Raw genomic sequence first — 23,622 nt, forward strand, 5'->3', positions numbered from 1 at the left:
AGAAGGTGAGACATCCAAGACGTACTGATTACCAGAGTAATGCAAGGCGCAGAGTGCTGGACAGATCACAGATTAGTCAGGACGTCTCTTCAACTCTACATCGTTCCTTCTCGGCACAAACGCCCTAAGCATGTGCGACCTGCTTTCAATATAGCCAAACTGAAGGATGCTCAATTTTTCAACAAATTCCAGAAGAGTCTTGATGACAAACTGACATCCCACGGACAACTGATCGGCACTGTAATCAAAACGTGGGACCAGTTCAAGCAGATAGTGACTGACACAGCAATAACATCTCTTAGACCAAAGAAAAGAACACATCAGGATTGGTTTGATAAGAACCAAGAAGAAATATGCTCAGCACTGGAAGTAAAGAGAAAAGCCCTTATCGAATGGCAGAATGACCCCTCCTCAGTCTCTAAACGGGACCATTTCAAGTACCTTCAGAGCAAAACACAGAAAGACCTCCGTCAGATACAAGACAACTGGGGGGAGAGCAAAGCCAAAGAAATTGAGCACTATGCTGAGACCCACAACTTAAAGATGTTCTTTAGTGCTATTAAGACTGTCTCTGGACCCTTTAAACCAAAGACCACCCCATTGTTCTCATTAGACAACACAATGCTGATTAAAGATAAAGAAGGCATCAACGAAAGATGGCGAGAACACTTTAGCAACCTTCTCAATAGACCATCAACCGTGAATAATAATGTCCTTAATGAAATTCCACAACAACCTGCTCTGACAGATCTTGACTTTCCGCCCACTATAGATGAGATTAAGAAAGCTGTTAGCCAGATGAGTTCAGGGAAAGCTCCTGGAAAAGATGGGATACCAGCAGAGATATATAAAGCAGAAGGTCCAGCAGCATCCGCAGCGTGATCATCAACATCTGGGAGGATGAAAACATACCACAGGACCTTCGCAATGCTACTATTGTCTCTCTTTTCAAGAACAAAGGCATCAAAGCAGAATGTGGAAACTATAGAGGCATATCCCTCCTCTCTGTTGGAGGGAAGATCATGTCCCACATCATCTTGAACCGCCTAATAGCCAGTATTTCTGAGGCAAATCTACCTGAAAGTCAATGTGATTTTTGACCTTGCCAGAGCACAGTCAACATAGTGTTTGCTGTCAGACAAATACAAGAGAAGTGCATTGAGCAGAACATGCACCTGTATGCTGCCTTCATAGTTTCTTAAGGTACTTACTAGGAAATCCATTTCACTTGTATTGTTCCAACAGAGCCCTTTGAGGTTCCTAATGCCTTCCAGAGAGTGCATTAATCTTGTCTTCCTGCTAAAGAACTGCAATATATGTACTATTGTGATATTGTAAACATTTGCAATTTTTATACAATGAACGTCAAAGATTCTAAACTCAATTCAATAAAGTTGAACTCCCTTCACTGAGGTTTGTCCAGCATGTCATGTTTCCATTATGGGGAGACAACAGAGCAGAGACAAAGGTGAAGACTCCCTGAGAGAGCAGCATGTAATTCCTCTGAAATATGCTGTGTCAGCTCTGCCTTACAAACTGCAGGTCATCCTGCAACCAGCAGATTCCTAGGGACAGATCCTTGATGGCCATAAATCAGCCTGGCTATATGGACTTTAATAGAGCTATGTTGATTTACATCAACTGTGTATCTGGCCCTGAGAGAGAATGAGATCATAACAGTTGCACTGTTACATGTGTATGCAACAATGTGCAGTGTTTGAACCCTTATCTGGATTCAGATTAAAAACTACTCTAGGGATTTGGTTTGGATGCATATCTGACCACAGCCCTTCCTAAAAGTTGCATATTTTGGCATTTTGAGGTTTAGAATGCAATGTATTGAAGTTTCATTTTTTTTAATAAGGAAACAATTATTTTACAATAACAAAGGTCTACTCTGAGACACAAATAGGACCCTTGGAGCTATCATTAGACCACCTGTATTGTAATAAGGTTAGACACGCAAGAGTTCTGGCAAGAAATTGCTTTACTTCTTGGCCCGGTCACATGATCTGAATCCAAGTTCCAGAGGTTAATACTCCTATCATGTGACAGGGCATCAGTGACTACTGGCTGCAGTGCTTACAGACCCCATTTTAATCCACAATGGAGTGAATTAGATAAGTAGATCTAGACAAGGAGTGAATCTGCTGCATCGGTAGATCTGTATTTTTGCATTAAATCCTGTTAAGATTTGTTTTTCTGCTTCTCTCATCCAGAATGAACGTGCCCCTTTGCACTGCGGCGTTCTGTTCTTTCACAGGCTCAGTTGGCCTTATGACATAACAGATCATGCAGCTTTATATGCCAAGCTGTACAATTTTTGCTGTGGGACCTATTTTTCATGCATTGTGGCTGAGATATTGCAGTGTGTAAGTAGGTTTCGGAAGGCTTGTGAATAACTTGGAAGCTGGGAGGTATCCTGGAGGGCTGAGGAGAAAAGACATTCTCTGAACACAGATTGATTTATAAATTCACCAAGTCCTAGCTGAACTTATGTTTCCAAAATGCTTATAAATTCATTTGAGGTTCTGTATTTCAAAGCAGATGGTAATAGCCTCATTTAGCAGCAGAGCACCATCATCAAGCATGAATCATCAGGCTAAAGACGGGATACATGGAGTGATACATACAGCACACAAAGGAAAAGCCCTTGTCAAATCCATTGTCTCTGTACCACCAGAAAAGCAATGAAGAAATCCAGACAGTTCATTTAGCATGCAGTTGCTATTGCCAGTGCCTCAACCATAAATCAAAAGCAACAAAGGAGACTTGGAGAAATTGGCCGCTTTGGCATGTGCTACTAGTGGGCTTGATATTTTAATCCAGCAGAGGATTGAAAAAAGGGAAATTCATTTTCACAAATTGGTGGAAAAGAAACACCTCTGCTACTACATTTCTAGAGAAGTGATAAGGCCATTTCAGCTCATAATCACCATTTGCAGGAGATCTTCAAAGGCACCAAATTTCTATTGTCTTTTAACAGGAGTCTGGGGGCTCAACTGCTATTTGTTCCTTTTGTAATCTCTCCCTTTGGATTCACCTTTATTATTATTATTATTATTTGCATTATGGACTTCATTAGCAGTTTGTATTGCTTCCAACGGGAAAGGGAATGAATAGATTCCATAGTGCTTTCTCTCTAGGAAGATGCACAGACCTCCCCCATGCCAGAAAACACAGGCAGGCAGAGGGGAAAATCTGCCGGAACCAAATACTCACCAAACATGCATGCAGTAACAGGCTGCTCTCTCTGTTTCTTCCCACAATCCCTCCCTTCTATCATTTATGGTCTTCCCAATCTTTTAACGACTCACTTCCTTTTGTGACATCCCTATGTAACTCTTCCCAGTCAGCTTTGCACTTAACTATCTTGAGTAATTTTGTATCGTCTGCCAATTTTGCCACCTCACTATTTACCCCCTTTTCCAGATCATTTATGAATATGTTGAACAGCAGTGGTCCCAGTACAGATCCCTGGGAGACACCACTATTTACCTGTCTCCATTCTGAAAACTGACCATTCAGATCTACCCTTTGTTTTCTAGTTACTGATTCATGAGAGGACCTTCCATCTTATCCCATGGCTACTTACTTTGCTTAAGAGCCTTTGGTGAGAGACCTTGTCAAAGGCTTTCTCCAAGTCCAAGTACACTGTATCCACTGGATTGCCCTTGTCCACATGACTGAACCCCTCAAAGAATTCTAATAGATTGGTGAGGCATGATTTCCCTTTACAAAAACCATGTTGACTCTTCACCTAAAATTGTGTTCATCTGATAATTCTGTTCTTTACTTTAGTTTCAACCAATTTGCCTGATATTGAAGTTAGGCTTATTGGCCTGTAATTGCCAGGATCGCCTTGGGAGCCTTTTTAAAAACTTGGTGTCACATTAGCTATCCTCCAGCCATCTGATATAAAAGCTGATTTAAATGAAAGGTCACATACCTTAATAGTAATTTCACATTTGAGATCTTTCAGAATTCTTGGGTGAATACCATCTGGTCCTGGTAACTTATTACTACTTAATGTATTAATTTGTTCCAAAACTTCCTCTATTGACATCTCAATCTGGGACAGTTCCTCAGATTTGTCACCTAAAAAGAATAGGTCTGGTACAGGAATCTCCCTCACAAGATCCTCTGCAGTGAAGGCCAATGCAAAGAATTCAGTTAGCTTCTCCACAATGGCCTTTCTTCACTGCTCATTTAGCACCTCTAATGTCCAATGGCCCAGTGATTGTTTGGCAGACTTCCTGCTTCTGATGTACTTACAATATTTTAAGTACTTTATTTTTTTATTTTTTTGCAGTTGGTTTTGAGTCTTTGGCTACTTGCTTTTCAGATTCTTTTTTGGTCTGCCTAATTATACTTTTACACTTGACTTATCAGAGTTTATGTTCCTTCCTATTTTCCTCAGTAGGATTTAACTTCCAATTTTTAAAGGATGCCTCTCTGCCTCTAACTGCTTCTCTTACTTTGTTTACTCTTTCCCTGGAGAGGTTTATATTTTACAACTAAGAATTACTGAATATTTAGACAGTGTAGGACAACGTACAACTCGTGTGCTTCGAAGGGTGGCGCAGGGATAGTGGGGTTAACTTAGCAGTATCCAGAGTGGCCTCTGCAAAACTCATCTCAACCCTCCTTTTTCTAGTCAGTGGCAGAGTTTTAACAACGGGCTGTTCAAACCCTCCATCCAACTCCTCACTGTATTTACAACACATGTAACATCTACTTAATTTAATAAAGACTATGTTGAGAAGTAATTTCCCAGGGTGAGGTATCCTGTTGTTTGAAGTGTTTTCTAAGACACTGAACCTCACCTGGAACTGCCTAACCACTATGTATGTGCTCCTTGTGTGTGTCAAGCAGTGTTCTGCAGTAACAGGAGGGGCTGCACCAACGCATTGTGGGAGTGTGTTAAATGAAAACCATGTTGGTTCATACTGTTTTCTTCAAGACTTTGGGATGAGTTTTGAGGGCCTGTTCCAAAGCTGGCCTTGCATAGTCATGACAAAGGAAAATTGGTGGGTTAGAAGTCCTGTTAGTATGAAGGCTCCTGGTTCTAAGAGTACTCTTGGCTCAGTGGTTGAGTAACGCTGCTTTGGGCTAGTAAAAATGTGGTGATGGGTTAAGGTGGTTGTTGTATAGCTGATACTGCAGTTTTACATAGTCTGTTTTTTAAACTCTGCATCAAAGTTTGTGTAATTTAATCAGAACTAGGCAATATTCTGTGCAATTGACGCTCAGTGTGAATTGAGACTTTGGGAAAGGGCCCTTCATCAGCCAGACGGAACTAACAGCTGAATATCTTCTGTATTTACATACAGATGGTGTAAAGCAGGGGTGGGCAAACTTTTTGGGCCGAGGGCCACATCTGGGTGGAGAAATTGTATGCAGGGTTGGGGTGCGGGAGGGAGTGCGAGGTGTGGGAGGGGGTGCGGTGTGCAGGAAGGGGCTCAGGGCAAGGGATTGGGGGCAGAGGAGGGGTGTGGAGTGTATGAGGGGGCTCAGGGAAGAGGGTGCAGGAGGGGGCTCAGGGCAGGGGGTTGGGGTGCATGGGTGCAGCAAGGGGCTCAGGGCAGGGGGTTGGGTGCAGGAGGGGTGCAGGGTGTACGAGGGGGCTCGCGGCACAGGGCCCGCGGCACCACGGGGGGCAATTCTGCAGACCGGATCCAAAGCCCTGAGGGGCCAAATCTGGCCCGCGGGCTGTAGTTTGCCCACCCCTGGTGTAAAGGGTTTGAGACCAAGAGGAGGATTCAGTTGGATAGATAGCATGGCTTCAGTTGGTCACCCATCTCCAAAGAGAGAGCAGGCTCCAGTGGTGGGTGACCAAAATGATAAAAGGCTTGGAGAGACTTCGGTAGGCAGCTGAAAAGATTAGCACTGTTTAGTTCAAGTGAGGCAATAAAGAAGAAAGATTATGACAGCGATATATAGAATATTGAATGATATAGAAAGAGTAGATCAGGCCCCTCTATTCACTCTCTCATAATACAAGAACAAAGGAACTTCAGTGAAATTCATTTGAAAGGCAAATTTGAAACTGATAAAAGGATATCACTGAGGTCAAGAGCAATAGGATTCAATAAAGAATAGGTATTTGTATGGATAATGAGAATATCCACAATTACATTAGATAGAATTATACAGCGAAGGAATATAAACTCTCATACTTCAGGCCATAACAGAGGGGACCTTGGAAGAAACTTCCCCACTTGGGAAGTTACTCTTGTACCTCTCTCTAAAGCAACAGGTATTGGCCATCGTTGGAGACAAGGTAGTGAACTCGAAGAGTCTGATCTGTTATGGCAAATTCCTGTGTTCCTAATATATATATATGCATGCTACCCAAAAATCCTAAACAGAGGAGATATAGATTACAAAGTGATCGCTATGGGATAAAATATTATATTGCTTACATAAGTGTTTCAGGACGAGTTGAAAGGTCAGTCTCCATTGCCACAGAATAGGTGGGAAATAGATTTGGATTATTGTACATGAATGAGAAATAGCTTTTCAAAGAGGAGTCCAAAAGTCACTAAAATCCACACCCTTGAGAGGTCAGCTTAACTAAGCCGATGTCCCTGTGCAGACAGCACTAGGTTGGATGAAGAATTCGTCCATCAACCTAGCTACTGCCTCTTGGGGAGGTGGATTACCTGTGCCAACCAGAGTGAATCTAGGCCAGAGGGAGGCTCCTCTCCTGGAGATGGGTGACTAAGCCTGGCTAGCCCTTTCTCATGAGAGAGAGAGAGATCCCCAGTTGAGCCAGTAGCCCAGTAGACAGGGCATTCACCTGGGATGTGGGAGACCTGTTTTCAAATCACTGCTCTGCCTGATCTGGAACAGGGAAGAACTCAGGTGTCCCACATCCCACCTGAAAGCCTTAATCTCCAGCCTATTGGGCGTTCTCGGGAGGAGTTACCTCAATCACTCCTGTCTGGAGCTGTTCCACCTTCTATAAAAAGAATTGGGCCAGAGAGACAGACAGAAAGTGACTCTTTACTACTGTGGTTAGGGCCCTCACGTGGGATGTACAAAAGTCATCATCAAGTCCCTGCTCAGCGCGCACACACATCCAGCCCCCAAAATTCCCTGCTGTCTTTTGTGCAGGGTCTGACCTAGCAAGCATGCTCGGAGCACAACAAACAGATTGGGTCCCACAGGTGAGACAGGCCTGGCAGAGGGGAAGGAAATACCTGGTTTGAGAATTATGCTGAGGCCAGGTACATGACTACCTGTGGAAACATAGATGCCTACGAAACTTCAGGTACCTACAGGGTTAAATGGCAGCTAAGGCGTAGTCTTGAGACTGTTACTGACACCTGCATGTTGGATTTAGGTGGTTAAAGAAGCAATTAGGTGCCCATATCCTTTTGTGACTCTAGCCCTATGCCTTGTAGCCAGAAGCAGTGGCAGATGGATACATTTAAGTGCCTCAGCCACTAACGGGGGTGGGAGGAGCAAAGTGTGGGTTATGTATGCTTTTTCAGCATTAAACAGTAATACCAATAATGAATGAGGTGCAAGAAAATTCTTAAAAATTAACCAGCCGTGGTAGGGTTACTGGCCTCTGGATGGACCTCCAGCCATCAGCTCCTCCCAGACAGTGGTGCTAGAACGAGAGGTGCCAGAGGTGCTGCCACACCCCTGGCTTGAAGTAGTCATAACAAACACCAAATACATGGTTTCCATCATCTGCACCCCCACTATAAACATTGTTCCAGCACCTCTGCTCCCAGCCAGTCATAACTGCCAGGATGCTTAAATAAACCACTGTGTGTAATGTAAGTTTAGTTAAATGCAACTTTGGAGTCTTTGTTTAATTTCAAAACAGCCCAATGAAACCAGTTGTATCTGTTTGAATGTATAGAGTGATTAAACTGCATTTAGGTAGTTACAGGAGAGGAATTGCTTAATGCAGCATTATGAAATGTCATTTGAATGGACTGAAGAAAATTTGCATTGCAAAAGGAGTGCTGATGTTGCAGTTTTATAAGTGCAATATTGTGCACTATACTGGGCTATGCACTGTCTCTGAATGAATATATAATACTGCAAAAAATGGGAACAGCCTATTTGCCAACTTTTTAGACCCAATGATGAGGACCCTGCAAGGAGAGAGTATGGAGGAGGGGGCATGGGAGGAATAGAGGATAGACAAAGAATCATTTTGGCACTGGGCCACCTCTGAGAGGCCCCCTAAAGCTTTGCATCTTGAGCAGCTTTTGGGCTAAGGCTTTTAAATTAAATGTTAATGCGCTGCAGGAGAAACCTAAATGTTAAAATCTGGCAGCGGGTCTGCGTCTCTTCCCCCAGGAGCTTGGAGATCCTCTCATGTGATCTCTGTCTTCCAGCAGGCAGGAAGATAAGAGAAATTTTAATTTATTTTTCATAAATCTCAGGAGTCTGGTCAATGGGCAAGGACAGAAGTGCACAAACACAACAAATGGCACAGCGGAGTGTGTCCTGTCAACGTCATCTCCTCGCTGGCTTGCGTACTCGGGCCTGGTGCTGTTCCCTGACATCTGTATCCCCTCTGATGTGCTGAGTTGACAGATAAGGCCAACAGATGTGCTTATTTGAAGCCAGGGGACAGGCAGTGTGAGTGTCTCCATACATCTATTGTACCTCTTCAGAGTCCAAAGTTTCTTATCACTGTCCTTGTCTTTAACCTGCACGTGGCCACCTAACTACAAAGATGACCACGTGACAGGACACAGTACGCCAAACTTCTAACATCTCAAGTGTAAGCAGGGTCTGAATGAGTTCTCCCCTGACAGCTAGCTGGGAGGGGGAGAGACTTCAGGAGCAAACTGTATTTACATGAACTACTCTTACTTTCACAAGGGTCTGGCATTGGAGCCCCTGCCATAGCAAGTGCCTTTCAACTGAGGGTGACCCCTCAATCAGGACAGGCTCAGCACAGTTCTGCTCCCCTTTACTCATGCAATAAAGATAACAACATGGATGATAACATTTCACTACCCCGGAATTCAGTACTACAGTGTTTTGTAACCCAACACCAGCCAAAGTTAATCACTTTTGAGCAACAGCTTCTGTCTGCTGGATACCTACTCAGAGTAGGTGTGTTCATGGAAATACAGTTTGCTCCTGAAGGCTCTCCCCCTCCCACCTAGCTGTCAGGCAGGGCTGGTGCTACCATTAAGGCGAACTGGGCGGTTGCCTAGGACGCCAAGATTTGGGGGCGCCAAAAAGCAGTGCCCCCCAATTTTTTTTTACAGCGTTCCTCCCCGAGCGTGCAGTTGCAGCTCCACTTCTCCCGCCTCCCAGGCTTGCAGCACCAATCAGCTGTTTGGCGCCGCAAGCCTAGGAGGAGAATTAGAGCCGGGGCAGCATGCTCAAGGAGGAGGCGGAGCAGAGGTGTGCTGGGGTGGGGAGCTGCCACACGGCTCCCCGGGAGGGAGCTGCCGTGGGGGGGCGCCTCAGGGCAGGGGAGGGAGCTGCTGCAGGGGAGGGGCACCTCAGGGCAGGGAGCTGCCACGGGGCTGGGGGGGCACAAGGTGGAAGTTTCGCCTAGGGCACGAAACTTCCTTGCACTGGCCCTGCTGTCAGGGGAGAACTCATTCAGATCCTGCTTACACAAGTATTATTACAGGTCTTCGTGGCCTCGGTGGCAGATCAGAGCCTAGAAAAGACACGACGGTCCCCCCATTAATATCGGTATGTACTGAGATGGCTGCATTGTCACTATTACTGTCAGAATTGTACTGCGTACTGCAGCCCTCCTACGAGTGGCTACAGGATTTTCACACTGAACGGGATAGTTGATACAGCTTTGTTCTTCCTGTCGAATAAATCATTAGAAAACTCCTAGTGTTTATTCTAGATAAAAGTGGAACATGCACTTAAAGCTGACTGCCTTTTTTGTATTTTTTTTTTTTTTTTGAATATTTGAAACTTCAACCATTTTTACAGGAAGCGTTGGTGCTTTTTTGATAGGCCTATAGTGCTGGCTGGGGAAAAAAATCTTTAATTTTTCAATAAATACTTTTAATAGTTAATGAAAAAAAAAAAGTCACCATTTTTTTCCAAACCAGTTTTCCATAAACTATATCAGGAGGGGGGAGGAATAGCTCATTGGTTTGAGCATTGGCCTGCTAAACCCAGGGTTGAGAGTTTAATCCTTGAGGGGGCCATTTAGGGAACTGGGGTAAAAATCTGTCTGGGGATTGGTCCTGCTCTGAGCAGGGGGTTCTGACCTCCTGAGGTCCCTTCCAACCCTGACATTCTATGATTACAGTACAACTGGGGTATCATTTACTAGGCTGGCAGGGGAGTGGTTCCCTCCAACTTCATTTGCTCCCCCAGACTTTTCATAGATCTATATACTCCATCATGTCTTCCACTTTTTGCTCCCCCCAGACATTGCATGATATAATCATATACAATTTTCTATATGCTGACACAACTTTGCCCCCCCCAACGCCCACCCCTGAATTTTCCTGACACAATGCCTCTGCAGCACAGGGAGCATGAATACATAAACAGAAGCTGTTCTGTACCTCCAGGTTAACATTTAGGCCAGGTCTACACCTAAAACGTAGGTTGACCTGGCTATGTCACTTCGGGCTGTGAAAACATGGACTCATGCACGGACCTAACCCCCAGTGTAGACGCGATAGGTCGACAGAAGGACTCTTCAGTCCACCTAGCTGCTCCCTCTCGGAGCGATGGATTACCTACATCGATGAGAAAACAATTCTATCAATGTAGGGAGTGTCTACACTACGGTGCTACAGTGGCACAGCTGCAGAACTGTAGCTGTGCCACTGTAATGGCTCTCATGTAGACATACAACAGCTAGCTCTGAAGAATTGCAACTACAGGTATTTTGTGGGGTTGAGGGGTGAGGGCTGGAGACTAGCAAGAAGCATCTCGTCTGCAACCTTTGCTTAATGCCACCATCACCCCCATTCGTGATGTGAAAACATGGACTCATGCTTTGAAACTTGCTGATTCATTCGCTCTCTGATTTGAGCAGAACCAGGTGAGGTATTCTGTGGGATCATCTCCATGACATCAGTGGAAACTTAGGGCTGGTCTACACTGGGGCAGGGGTTGATATAAGATACACAACTTCAGCTATGGGAATAGCATAGCTGAAGTCAATGTATCTTATTTTGACTTACCTCCCGTCCTCACAGTGCGGGGTCAACGTCCGTGGCTCCCCCATCGACTCCACTACCGCCGCTCGCCCTGGTGGAGTTCTGGAGTCAACGGGAGCGCGTTCAGGGATCGATCTATCGTGTCTAGACGAGACGCAATAGATCGATCCCTGATAGATCAATCGCTACCTGCTGATCCGGCGGGTAGTCTGGACGTACCCTTAGTGCCGTGTGAGAGAAGAGTGGCAGCATGTTAACTTTCCAGGCAAGCCACTTTTCCTGTACAGAAAATACATTTCCTTTGCAGCCTGTGAAACATGGAGAGCTGAACGAGCAAGTCACTTAGCCTTGCTGTGCCTCTGTCTCCTCATCTGTCCAACAGGGATGATACTTACCTGTTGTAAGTTGGGGTGGTTGGGATTAAAGCTGGGTAAAAATCTGATTTTTTTTTTCTGGTTCAGCAGCAGTTGCAAAAAACTGCAAGAAAAAAAATTAGGTTCGAGTCTAACGGAATCCTAAATATTCAGAAATTTTCAGCGAATCAACAGTCAGTTTGGGGTCAAACTAACTGTTTTGTTCAACTGTAAATATTTTGTTTCTGGACACTCTTTAAGGGCTGGATTCACAACATGACCAGAGGAGGCTGTGGTGGACTCCACCCCTCCGATCACTTTTAACCCAGTGGTCAGAGCACTCACTTGGGATGGGCGAGAGCTGGGCTCAGTGCCCCTCTGCTTTATGTGGAGTAGGGATTTGAACAGGTGTGTCTCACCTGCAAGAGTGTGTTCTAAGCACTGGGCTGTGGGGTGGCCTGGGGCAGAGCTCTCTGTCTCACCTGTTGAAGCTGTTCCATTTGTATAGAATACTTGAATAGTCATTGGAGCAGAGAGGTGAACTCGGGTTTTCCCCCTCTACCTTTGGTGAGTACCCTAACCACCAGCCTATGGAGTCATTCTCTCTCTCTGGCCCAACAACTATTCAAGTATTGCATGCGAAGTGGAAGAGCTTCACAATACCCCCTAGCCAGGACACTCTTAGGCGCTAGAAGACCCAACTTCAAATCCCTGCTCCACAACAGGCAGAGGCGGGATTTGAACCCATGTCCCCAGTTGAGTGTTCTAACCACTGGACGAAAAGTTAAGAGGGCACCTCCTTCTGCTGTTGTGTGAATCAAACCCCCATCTCCTCCCCACAAAAATGGCCAAAACTACTGAGCACATTTGTGTCAAATTTGCTAATAGGTTTAGGTTAACTCTTAATTTTTTGGTGAATAAACTATTAGTGCAAAAAAATTCACCTAGCTCTAGTTAGAGCACTGGACTGGGACTCGAGCCATTTGGATCCTAGACCTGGCTTTGCCACAAACTTTGTGGGATCTTCAGCTGGTCACAGGCCATAATTTTCATAAGTGGCCACTAAGCTTTTTGAGTGCTATCGACTCCTATTTTAATGTTATTTACTACATGGTCTCTTCTGCTGGGAGCCTGATTCAGAAATGCTAACAGGTTTTACATAGTGTTGACCAAGGAAAGCAAACAAGCAACTCTGAACAAAGAAGAAACTTAATGATATAGCTGGTTCTCCTCCTTTTCTTAGCTGTCAAATAGCTGCCTCGAATACAACAGACGCTGGGTGATGGGGATGTAGTGCACACACTGTAATTAATTGGTACCTGTGTTAAAGGGTACACACCAGAGCTATTCAGCTGTAAAAATATTTGTTATACTGTATTCCTTGTCAAATACTAAGCCTATTCTTCCTATCTCCCTGTATTTTCTCTTTTGACTGGACACAGCATCCTTTCTCTCTTCCTTTCGCTAAGAGTTAGTTATGCAGCATGAAGAATGTTTGATTTCTTCATTAGAAACTGTTATATACTGTAGATGTAAGATCATTATCAGTAGTGTGTGTGTGGGCGTACACTGTTCATAAGTGTACAAAACATTCTTGGTTTGTATAGGTGAAATTTGCTATATAAATAACAAGACTTCCTGGAAAAAGACAGCACATGCTGTGAATTGGGCCTGCTCCCAGACAATCTTAACTCTTGAGTGATTAGCTTTTAATTATTATGCTATAAATTACTTAATAAGTGAGTACTTTTTATGGCACCTATTGTATCACATGACATCCGCTAAGCTCTGTGAAATACACATAATTACTGTAACAGAAATGTAATTATAGATCTTATGTAGAATGGGAATTCTTGGATAGCAGGGATTTTGTCATCTCCCCCTACATCTTCTTTCCCCCGCTCCTCTCCTCCCCCCCAAAAAACCACACCACAACCCCATAGGGAATGCAGTGTGATCTAAAGGTTAAAACTGGGGTCTGGGAGGGCTCGTCTCTTCGCTTTGCCAGTGATTCGCTCTGTAACCTTGTGCAAATCATTTAATTGACATGATTTTTCACTGCCTTGTGCTTTGACTGCCTGACACTGGTGCAAAGTGCTACCAAATCCAATTGCACCTGTTGCTTATTCCAGTTAGTGTTTTAGAGAGGAAGGATGGCCCAGTGGTTCGGGCATTAGCCTAGGACTTGGGAAACTTGTTGAAACTGTTCCACTGTATTTAAATAAAGCTTCATTTTAGCAGGGGAAGTGGATCCTGGCTCTCATCTCCCAAATGGGTGTCCTAACCCCCAGGCTAGAGAGCCATTCTCTCTTGCTAGTCCAATGCTATTTATCCACCATAGAATAGCTTTAGGAGGAGAGATTGAAGGAACCCAACGTCAGAATATCCCAAAGCTCAAAGATGGAAGATCCCGGATCAAATCTCTTCTCCCCATCAGGCAGAGGGGGGCACTGAATCCAGGTCTCCCCCATCCCAGGTGAGTGCTTTAACCACAGAGCTAAAAGTTATGCTGTGGGCACCACCTCTTCCTCCAGCCAGATTTTGAATGGGACCCGATCTGCTAGGTGGTCTCTGAGCATATCTACTGGATCTACATGGGCCAGATAGGCAGACAAAGGCTGGATCTGGGCTTCAGCCTCACCTCAGTAAAATGGGACAATAGCACTACCCTGCCTCCCAGAGATGTTGAGGATCTATATATTAAAGATTGGGAGGCACTCAGATGCTACAATGATGGAGGCCGACTAAGTACCTTAGACAGATACATCCACTATATGCAGGTGTAAATAACCACACAAAGTACTAGGCATTGGTGAACCGGGTCCTTCTATGCCTCAGCTTCTCCATTTGTCAAATTGGAATATGGCTTTCAAAAGCTCTTTGAGATCCTAGAGTAAAAAATGGTGTCAACACCAACATGAATTGGGTTCTGTACATCTTGCATTGTAGTTGTTGCAATTGTGACAAAGTTTCTCCTCTATCTTGGTGGGTCCTGCGCTTATTGGCAGATTTTCTTGCCTCAGAGATTCACCATGTGGGTTGAGGAACAGCCCAGAGACCTTCCCCTCTGGAAGAACCCACAGTCCAGGTCAATTGGGAGGTTTGGGGGGAACCTGGGCCCACCCTCTACTCTGGGTTCCAACCCAGGGCCTTGTGGACTGCAGCTGTCTATAGTGCCTCCTGTAACAGCTGCATGACAGCTACAACTCCCTGGGCTACTTCCCCATGGCCTCCTCCAAACACCTTCCTTATTCTCACCACAGGACCTTCCTCCTGGTGTCTGATAACGCTTGTGCTCCTCAGTCCTCCAGCAGCACACCCTCTCACTCTCAACTCCTTGCACCTCTTGCTTAGGGTTACCATATTTTGAGTGTCCAAAAAGAGGACACTCCACGGGGCCCCGGCCCCGCCCCAACTCCACCCCTTCCTCACAGTCCCCGCCCCAACTCCGCCCCCTCCCCTGCTTCCCGCGAACATTTGATTCGCGGGAAGCCTGAAGCAGGCAGCAGGTAAGCGGGGCTGGGGTGGGGGGAGGAGGCGTGGCCCAGTCTGGCCCCCCAGGCGTCTCCAGCCTGGCTCAGCTCGGGCCCTGGGGTGCCGGTCCCGGGCCAGCCCCCGGCCGAGCACCCCTGGCCCGGGCCCAGCACTGCCGGCCTGGCCCCGGCCCCCGGCCGAGCACCGCCGGCCCGGCACCGCCGGCCCCGGCCCCCGGCCCAGCGGCCCCGGCCCGGCCCCTGGCCCCCAGCTCAGCACTGGCGGCCCGGCCCCCGGCTCAGCACCGGCCCCCAGCCCAGCCCCTAGCTCAGCACCGCTGGCCCGGCCCCCAGCCCCCGGTTCAGCACCGCCGGCCCCCGGCCCAGCCCCTGTCCCCCGGCTCAGCACTGCCGGCCTGGCCCCTGGCCCCCAGCTCAGCACCAGCCCCCAGCCCGGCCCCCGGCTCAGCACCGCCGGCCCAGCCCCCGGCCCCCAGCCGAGCACCGCCGGCCCAGCCCCCGGTCCAGCACCCCCGGCCCCGGCCCAGCCCCCGGCTCAGCACCGCCGGCTCAGCCGCCGGCCCAGCCCCCGGCCCAGCACCCCCGGCCCGGCACCACCGGCCTGGCCCCTGGCCCCCGGCCCAGCACTGGCCCCCGGCTCAGCACCGCCGGCCCGGCCCCCAGCCCCCGGCTCAGCACCGGCCCCCGGGCCGGCCCCCGGTTCAGCACCGCCGGGCCGGCCCCCGGCCTGGCCCCGGCCCCCGGCCCGGCCCAGCACCGCCAGCCCCGGCCCCCGGCCCAGCACCGCCGGGCCCGACCCAGCCCAGCACCCCCGGCCCCGCATGTCCCGATTTTCCCAGACATGTTCGCCTTTTTGGGATTTCCCCCCGGACGGGGATTTGAGGCCCAAAAAGCCAGACATGTCCAGGAAAATCCGGACGTATGGTAACCCTACTCTTGCTCTCATCTCCTCACACTCACACCACAAACTGAAGTGAGCTCCTTTTTAAAACCCAGGTGCCCTGATTAGCCTGCCTTAATTGATTCTAGCAGCTTCTTCTTAATTAGCTCCAGGTGTCCTAATTAGCCTGCCTGCCTTAACTGGTTCTAGCAGGTTCCTGATTACTCTAGTGCAGCCCCTGCTCTGGTCACTCAGGTAACAGAAAACTACTCATCCAGTGACCAGTATATTTGCCTTCTACCAGACTCCTGTACCCCACTGGTCTGGGTCTCTCGCACAATATATAAGTAAGCATCTGACTGGAGTGTGTATGGGGCCCTTTTCTGAAGAAAATCAAGCTGTTGTTTCTGTGTGTAACATGCTGTCAGTGCAGAAGCTTTACAAAAGCAGTGCTGAATTGTACGTACTGCTGTATGTCCTGGTAGGGCCGCTGCACTTCAAGCAAGTCCTTTCAGCTTCTAATGCAATAGGCTCTCGGTTCCATTGTTTTGAGTTGTTAATATTAGAAGTACCATCCATGAAGAAGCAAAAAAGTGAATTTGCAACACTTTCTGTATAACTGGAGGCAGCAATTCCAGGTTACTTACACACTTTGCAAAACTGACTGTACTTCTTTGTTGACTAGAGAAAATGACTCTGGTTTCCTGGAAGAACTGGATTTCTTGCCATCAAGACCAGGAACCGCTCCTTTACCCCCATGCAGTGAAGACATGGCTACACTTACTTATCTTCCCCCTTCACTTCCACTTGCTGCTGAATGGGGATTCTATTACAATCAATGCTAAGAAAAAATGGGTCAGATCCTGTGTGGTGCTTTGTGCCCTCAGTTCCCATCAAAATCAAGAGGGGTTGTAATTGCTCAGCACCTCCCAGAATCAGGCACTACCTATAGGGGAAATAGCCTATGTTTTTGGTGAATTCTATCCCTGCTTATAGAATTCTATAAAATGTTTTTTTATAAAACATAGATAGAGGATGTCACCCTATTAAAGTCTATAGATGTTGAGTAACTTGTTTTTATAAAACCTTATCAAATTGCCATAGAACAGTATCTTTTTTTCATCCCAAGTACATTCTATAGAATTTTTCTATAAGGGTGGCTTTCAAAGGCTTTCTTAATACAAAATGGTTAATACAGGAAAGAAAAGAATGTTTTTGTTTGACAGGGTACTTCAGGTCAAAATATTTTCCACTGATCTAACTTTGTTTGTTTCTCTGAAGGGGCAGAGGTGGAGTTTCTTACCAGCACAGATATTTTTATGACCTCAGTTATGTGCTTTTTTAAACCTTGAAATGACTCATCTCAACTGTGGCTGGATTGACTTTGAGCGTTTGAGCAATTTCTTCTGGACTGACCCAAGGTAATTGACTGTGGAACCGTGTGTGATCCTTGTTTATTTTTTATTACTATTTATTTTTATTTCATTTTTAAACTATTTTTCCAAACCATGCAGTAATCCAGATTGGTTTACAAACAAGAGGGACATGAGGGTGGAGAGGGAAAATATTTGGCACATGCCATAGCGTTAAGTAGAGGCTGCAGTTTTTAGGATTTTCTTAACACAGTTTTGAAGCCTGCCAATTGTTACTAAGATATAAAACGATAAACACATACTCCAAAATGACAGCCCCCAAGCCTGGTCTACACTTAAAATTTAGATCAACATAGCTATGGCACTGTGATGGAATACACCCTGTGTTCACACCTACTTGCTATTGTAATAATCTTTGTACAAAGTACGCCTGGTAAGGTATCATTGGAAAACTCATAATTTGCTGGTCAGTATTGTCCTGGTAAAATGTGTGGCATCATTGTATGTGAAGATCTAAGATTTCCCCCGTACAATGTCATTAGCACATGTTCCAAACCCCACAGACCCTGTCCAGGCAGAAGTCAGGTCTGTCCTAAACAAAGGAAGGAATATGAGCTTGCCTTAATTTGCATTTAAGCAATAAACAGAGTCATCAAGCAGGAAGGGAAAACAAAGGAAGTTCAAACAGGTGAAAAAACAGCACGGGGGGGTCTCAGATGGAAATTGTTTCAAGAAGGGGACTGAAACTATAAAAAGGAAGGAACCACATGCCAAAACACCTCTCTCTCTCTCCCCCTCCCCCCCATTCTCTACACCTGAGAAGACAAAAGGAAACACACAGAGCCATTGGACTCTGTGGGAGGGCTCCCGACCTGAGAGTTTCATCAGTAATCTGCTGGAGCATGTGGTGAGCAAGTTTGCTTTGCAACTAAGAGTTCCTTAAGTAAATGCTAGTGAGTATTATGTCATTATTTTTCTTGTAATCATTTCTGACTTTTATGCCTCATTACTTATACTCACTTAAAATCTCTCTCTTATTGTTTCATCTAATCCAGTGTGTTTAAATTGAAGTGTCTGGGTAACTATTTAAGATAATCAACTGACATATTATTCATTTAACGGAATAACAGGCAATATATTTGTACTCTCCAGGAGAGGGCTGGGCAATACAGAGCATACATTTCTGGGGGAAGATTTGGGACTGAGGGTAATGTTGGTGTCACCCTCCAGTATAACGCAGGCTGGTGAGAGCCAGGGTATAGCTGGCAGCCTGCAGTTACACACAGACACTCAGGGTGTGGCTTGCACCCTGGAAGGTAGTTTGTGATGGCCTAAGTGGGAGTTACTATGACAAGGCATTGTAAGATACCCAAGGTTGCAGGGCAGTAGTGACACAGCTCTCCACTCGTCTGGATTGTGCCCTGGTATGTCGTAGTGAAGGCTAAGATTTTGTTACGCATATTTTTCGTAAAAGTCGCAGACAGGTTTCTTTATTGCCCGTGACCTGTTTGTGACTTTTACTAAAAAATATGCATGACAAAATGGGGAGCTGAAAGCTCCCCACACCATCCAGGCATTCCTGGCTCGGAGCTGCAGGGTCCCCACGCCACAGGTGGCTCCCAGCTCGGGGCACCCCTGCCACCTGTGGTGGTTCTGACTCAGAGCTCTGGGCACCCCTGGCCAGCCACGGCACTCCATGCTCCCGGGCACTCCCACCAGCTGCAATGGCTCCATGCTTTGGCACCCCCCACTGGCCGTGGGGCCAGGAACTGCACAGCACCCCCACTGCCCGTGGTGGCCGGGAGCTGCGGGGGGGGGGGGGGGGGGCCACAGTTCCCAGTCGCCAGGGTGGCGGGGACCCTACAGCTTCCAGGCTCCAGAGGCTCAAGTCACAGAGGTCTTTGGAAATCATGGATTCCGTGACTTCTGTTACCTCCATGTCAAAGTCGTAGCCTTAGTCATAGTCACTCGGGGATATGAAAAATCCAGACCTCTGAGCACCATAGGTAAGCCAACCTCACCCCTGGTGTAGGCACAGCAAGATCATCGGAAGACTGCTTCCTTCAACCTGCTTACCATCCCTCATGGAGATAGTCTTTGTGCAGCGACAGAAAAACCCTTCTGTTGTTGTAAGCTGCGTCTATGCTACAGGGTTATGCTGGCATAGCTATGCTGATATAGTCCTCATAGGGTAGACATGGCTCCAGTGAAATTTCAGTCTGGGCTGTTATAATTAAACTTAAATCACCACAATGACAATGTGGAATTATATTAGGAACCTTGCATTCCTCAAAGGCCCCTCCAATGTTGGGACACACCCTTTCCCCTCATTAAGATTAAAATGCAGTAAGATTGTGTGATGTTATATGATTAAAATATGACCATATAGAGCATTGTTGCAACCACTGTTATATATTTGCAGCAAACCTTGTACAAAGGTTGTCAAGTGAGGTGTCTATGAAAAGGTTATGATTTGCTGGTTATGATTATGCTATCTGTACGCATGTATCGTTTTTGTATTTGAAGTTATGGATATTGGCTCTATACCTGGATTTAAAATGTTTGTTTCTGGGGTACTGCCCACAAGGGAGCTAGCCAGCACATCTTGGAGGGACTATTCAAATTAAGTGGCTCATCAAGAAACACTGGGTTGACAATGGACCATGGGAGATGCCCATCTACACTGAGTGGACTGTGATGTAAACGTGCTGTCTGGAGTGTAGGTAATGGCTTCCTGCCATAACTGAGCGAAACTGGGCATGCCCATGTGACTCCAAACACCATCTTGTTGCTGTAATTTTCCACAGTAAGAACAATGTGTTTCCCTCCACATGGCAAAAGCTATAAAAGGCCTTGGAAACACCTCCATTTTGTCTTCAATCCAGCTTCTTACCTCTGGAGGAACTTTACAACAAACTGAAACTCTGAACAAAGGACTGAATGACCCATCCAAGCTGTGGATGTACTCCAGAGACTTGACTTAAGCCAGCAGTTTATTCCATCACTGCTACAAGCCTGAAGCAAGACCTTTGCCATTACTATATGTATTTGATTCTTTTAACTAACGTTAACTCTCACCTTTCTTTCTTTCTTTTCATAAATAAACCTTTAGATTTTAGATACTAAAGGATTGGCATCAGCGTGATTTTTGGGTAAGAACTAAGTTATACATTGCCCTGAGTGTGTGGTTGGTCCTTTGGGATCAGAAGAACCTTTCATTTGATGAGACTGGATGTAAAGAACCCCTCATCTCTAAATCCAGTGTTTTTGGTGGTGGTATAAGAACTGGAGTGCCTGAGGAAACTGCCTTTATGTCTTCTTGTTAGCCAGTGTGGTGAAACACAAGTTTACTTTTGTTGCTGGTTTGGTATATCCTATGGGGGATTATCCACCAGTCTTGGGGTGTATCTCCCCTATTTCTCAGCAGTTTGTCCTGAATTTGGCATCCTCAGTTGTGACCCACAGAGGCATGGTTAAGGTTGAAATACCAACATATCCTTTTAATTCTGGGTCTGAATGTTACCTACATGTTGAAAAATGACTGGTGACCTGGGGTACCTCGATTTTTGGATATCCAGCTGAACACCGTAAAGGGCCTGATTTTTCAGAGGATGGGTACTCAGCCCTTTTGGAAATCAGGCCTTTCTAAGGTGTGAAGTTGGGCACCCAAAATCACTAGTAACTCTTCAAAATCTAGGCCATTTCACTTTAATCAATGAGAGAAATATATGAGGTTTTCCATCCTGTTGAGTTCTGGGTGAAGTGTCAAACAGCCTCCCCATGTATAATCCAAAATATTAAAAATTAACACAGCCCTAAAATTAAGTTGTAAATACTTGATTCAGATTTTAAATCCCTGATTGTTTTTTCATTGCTAACAGAAAAATCCAATATGCTCATCAGCTGGGAGGTGACATGAAATGTTTGCTATAGAAAGGCATCTCCAGAAATCTTGCTTTCGTACAACATTCTAGGCAATTAAGATCACCATCAAATACTTAAACCTCACCCCTTTTCATTTAAGTATTTGCACTGTTGACATTGTCTCCTGCTTTCTAGTACAACTAGAAACCCTTAAGTAGGACTGCAGCAAACAATCCCAGCAGACGTGTTCAGAATGTACCTAAACTGCTTTGTATTGTGATGAACCATACAGTCCATGTATAACTTTAATACAGGCTGTAACTAAGATCAGGAGTTATGTATTGTAATGACCCACAGTTAAAAGAATAGAATATGTTAGAGATAGAGCTGGAAAACATGGCAATATTTTAAATGTATTCTTAAACAAATGTCACTAAAAGATTTTTCAGGTATTTTTCCGTTGTTTTTCAGCTTTTTAAATAAATCAGTTAAAATACTGCAAGAGCAATTTCTGAGGTTCTGGGATTTAAAAAAAACAGCCAACAGTATTTTTAGAATTAAAAGTTTCAAGTTTATGTAATTTCAAGTTAATAATCTTATGTAGAAGTTGGTAACTTCTACGAGGAGCTGAAAAAAAATCACACCACATTTCTCACTCAAGTGAGTTGACATCAGTTGTATCTTTAATGCCTGCTCCATGTTGCTGTAATCAGGGTCTACGTTAATTTTTAAATATGTACAAACCGTGGGGGGAGTGAAGACAGCTACCAGACAGTGTAGGTGTTAGGCAGAACTTTTGTGAAGGTAGCAACTACTCTGTCTGTGAAGGCATGGCAGGCCTGGCTCATTCCGGCCTCTGCTCAAGTCCACAAACAGCTCATCAGTTTGGCAAAGCTCTTCTTAATGAGGTTTGCTCTGGAGTAATTAATTAGAGCTGCAGCGACAAGAGTGCTGGTTCAGCAGCTGTTGCCCAGCCCCCACAAAGTTTCAAGACCTCCTTGTCAACCTCTTCCTGGCGCTGGCCAAAGTGGCCATCTATAGCAACTGGAGGAGGATGCTGGACGGGGAGGTGCTCTGCGACAGTGGAGCCCACTTCTGTTCCTCCCTTGTTTCACGCATCCAGGCAGAGTTCTGGGCTGTGTCCGCTGGCTCCCTAGACAGTTTTGAGGAGCAGAGGGCGCTATCTGGGTTCTCTGCTTGGTGTTCCACCCCGGTTCCCTGATTTTGTACTATGACCATCACTCATGACCCTGTTATTCATCAGTTGTCCCCTGTCCTTATTTGAATCCCAGGTCCAGTAACTCTTCCCCTTAGGCTGTGAGAGGGGCCTTCAGCTGCAGGTGGGTGCAACTTCAATAGATGCTGTTGCCCAGCCCCCACGAAGTTGCGAGACCTCCTCATCAACCTCCTTCTGGCACTGGCCAAAGTGGCCCTCTATAAAACCAGGAGGAGGATGCTGGATGGGGAAGTGCTCTGCAACGGTGGGAATTATCTCCTTTCCTCCCTTCGATCATGCGACCAGGCAGTGTTCCTCTGCCCTGCATCTGCTGGCTCCCTAGACACCTTTGAGGAGCAGTGGACACTGTCCAGGGCGCTCTACTCGGTAGCCCAATCCGGTTCCCTGCTTATGCCCCTATGACCTCATTCCTGTCCCTGTTTTCTTACTAATTGTCCCCCAAAATAATTTGAGCCCTGGATTTAGTCAATCCTCCCCTTAGGCTGCGGGAGGGGCCTTCAGAAATGGGCAGGCTTGTGTCTACACCTCCAGCACTCAATAAAAGCTGTTGCCTAGCCCTCCATCACAGACGGACTTTTATATTGGCAAGTGGATGACAGCCACTATTGAAGATTCTAGCCATTGGCTTTTTGATTGACTAAGAGCAGTATATCAGCAGCAACAAACGGCCTAAGTAAGGTGACAGCCGGCCATGTGGTGAAATTTAAAAAAATGTCCCCTGGATTCTCAGCTTTAATGATGAAGATGCATTGTTTAGTCCTATTGCTCTAATAATAGTAGAGTTACCTATGGGTCAATGGTCTTGTTCTTGTTGCCTTCTGTTTGCTGACGATGAAGTCAGGCTCAGGAGGCGGGTGATGTTCCTTGGGTGTGGGGTAGCTGCTCCGTGGGACAGAGCCCTCACGTGGGTCTGTGCACCTTGCAGCTCCCTGCTGTTAGTCTGAGTGGTGGAAGAGGTATAGAAGGGGTCGTCAGGACAATCTTCTGGCACCCTAGTCCATGTGGATATTACAGTGTAAGTGAGAGCAGTGCAGCTCAGGGAGGCAAACAAGCCCTGACTAGACACAAGGAGCAGGGCAGTGCAAAGGAGAGCTTTAAGCCTCCCATGCACAGCACCTCTTGACTTGTATTCTGTAAGCCTGATTCTTCACTCGTTTATACCAGCCTTTCACTGGCTGTAATGTCATTGACATCAAAGGATTTACCCCAGCATAAAATTGGTGTAAACAAACGGAGAATTATGTATTTTGCTTCTGTTAAACTGCACACTGGGGTATCTCATTTGA

The 23,622-nt window shown here is 46.1% G+C and overlaps 1 long non-coding RNA gene across 2 annotated transcripts in view; it reads left to right on the forward strand.

The window, feature by feature from the left end:
- The window catches only part of LOC128834931 (uncharacterized), a 37,321-nt gene extending 16,985 nt beyond the window's left edge, over positions 1-20,336 (forward strand). For both annotated transcript variants that reach the window (XR_008444530.1, XR_008444531.1), the window contains exons 2-3: positions 17,144-17,283; positions 18,059-20,336. This is a non-coding gene — a long non-coding RNA (uncharacterized LOC128834931). The remainder of the gene's footprint in view (positions 1-17,143; positions 17,284-18,058) is intronic.
- Positions 20,337-23,622: the final 3,286 nt, after the last annotated feature.

Source organism: Malaclemys terrapin, chromosome 3, assembly GCF_027887155.1.
Source record: "Malaclemys terrapin pileata isolate rMalTer1 chromosome 3, rMalTer1.hap1, whole genome shotgun sequence".
NCBI classification, from domain to species: domain Eukaryota; kingdom Metazoa; phylum Chordata; order Testudines; family Emydidae; genus Malaclemys; species Malaclemys terrapin.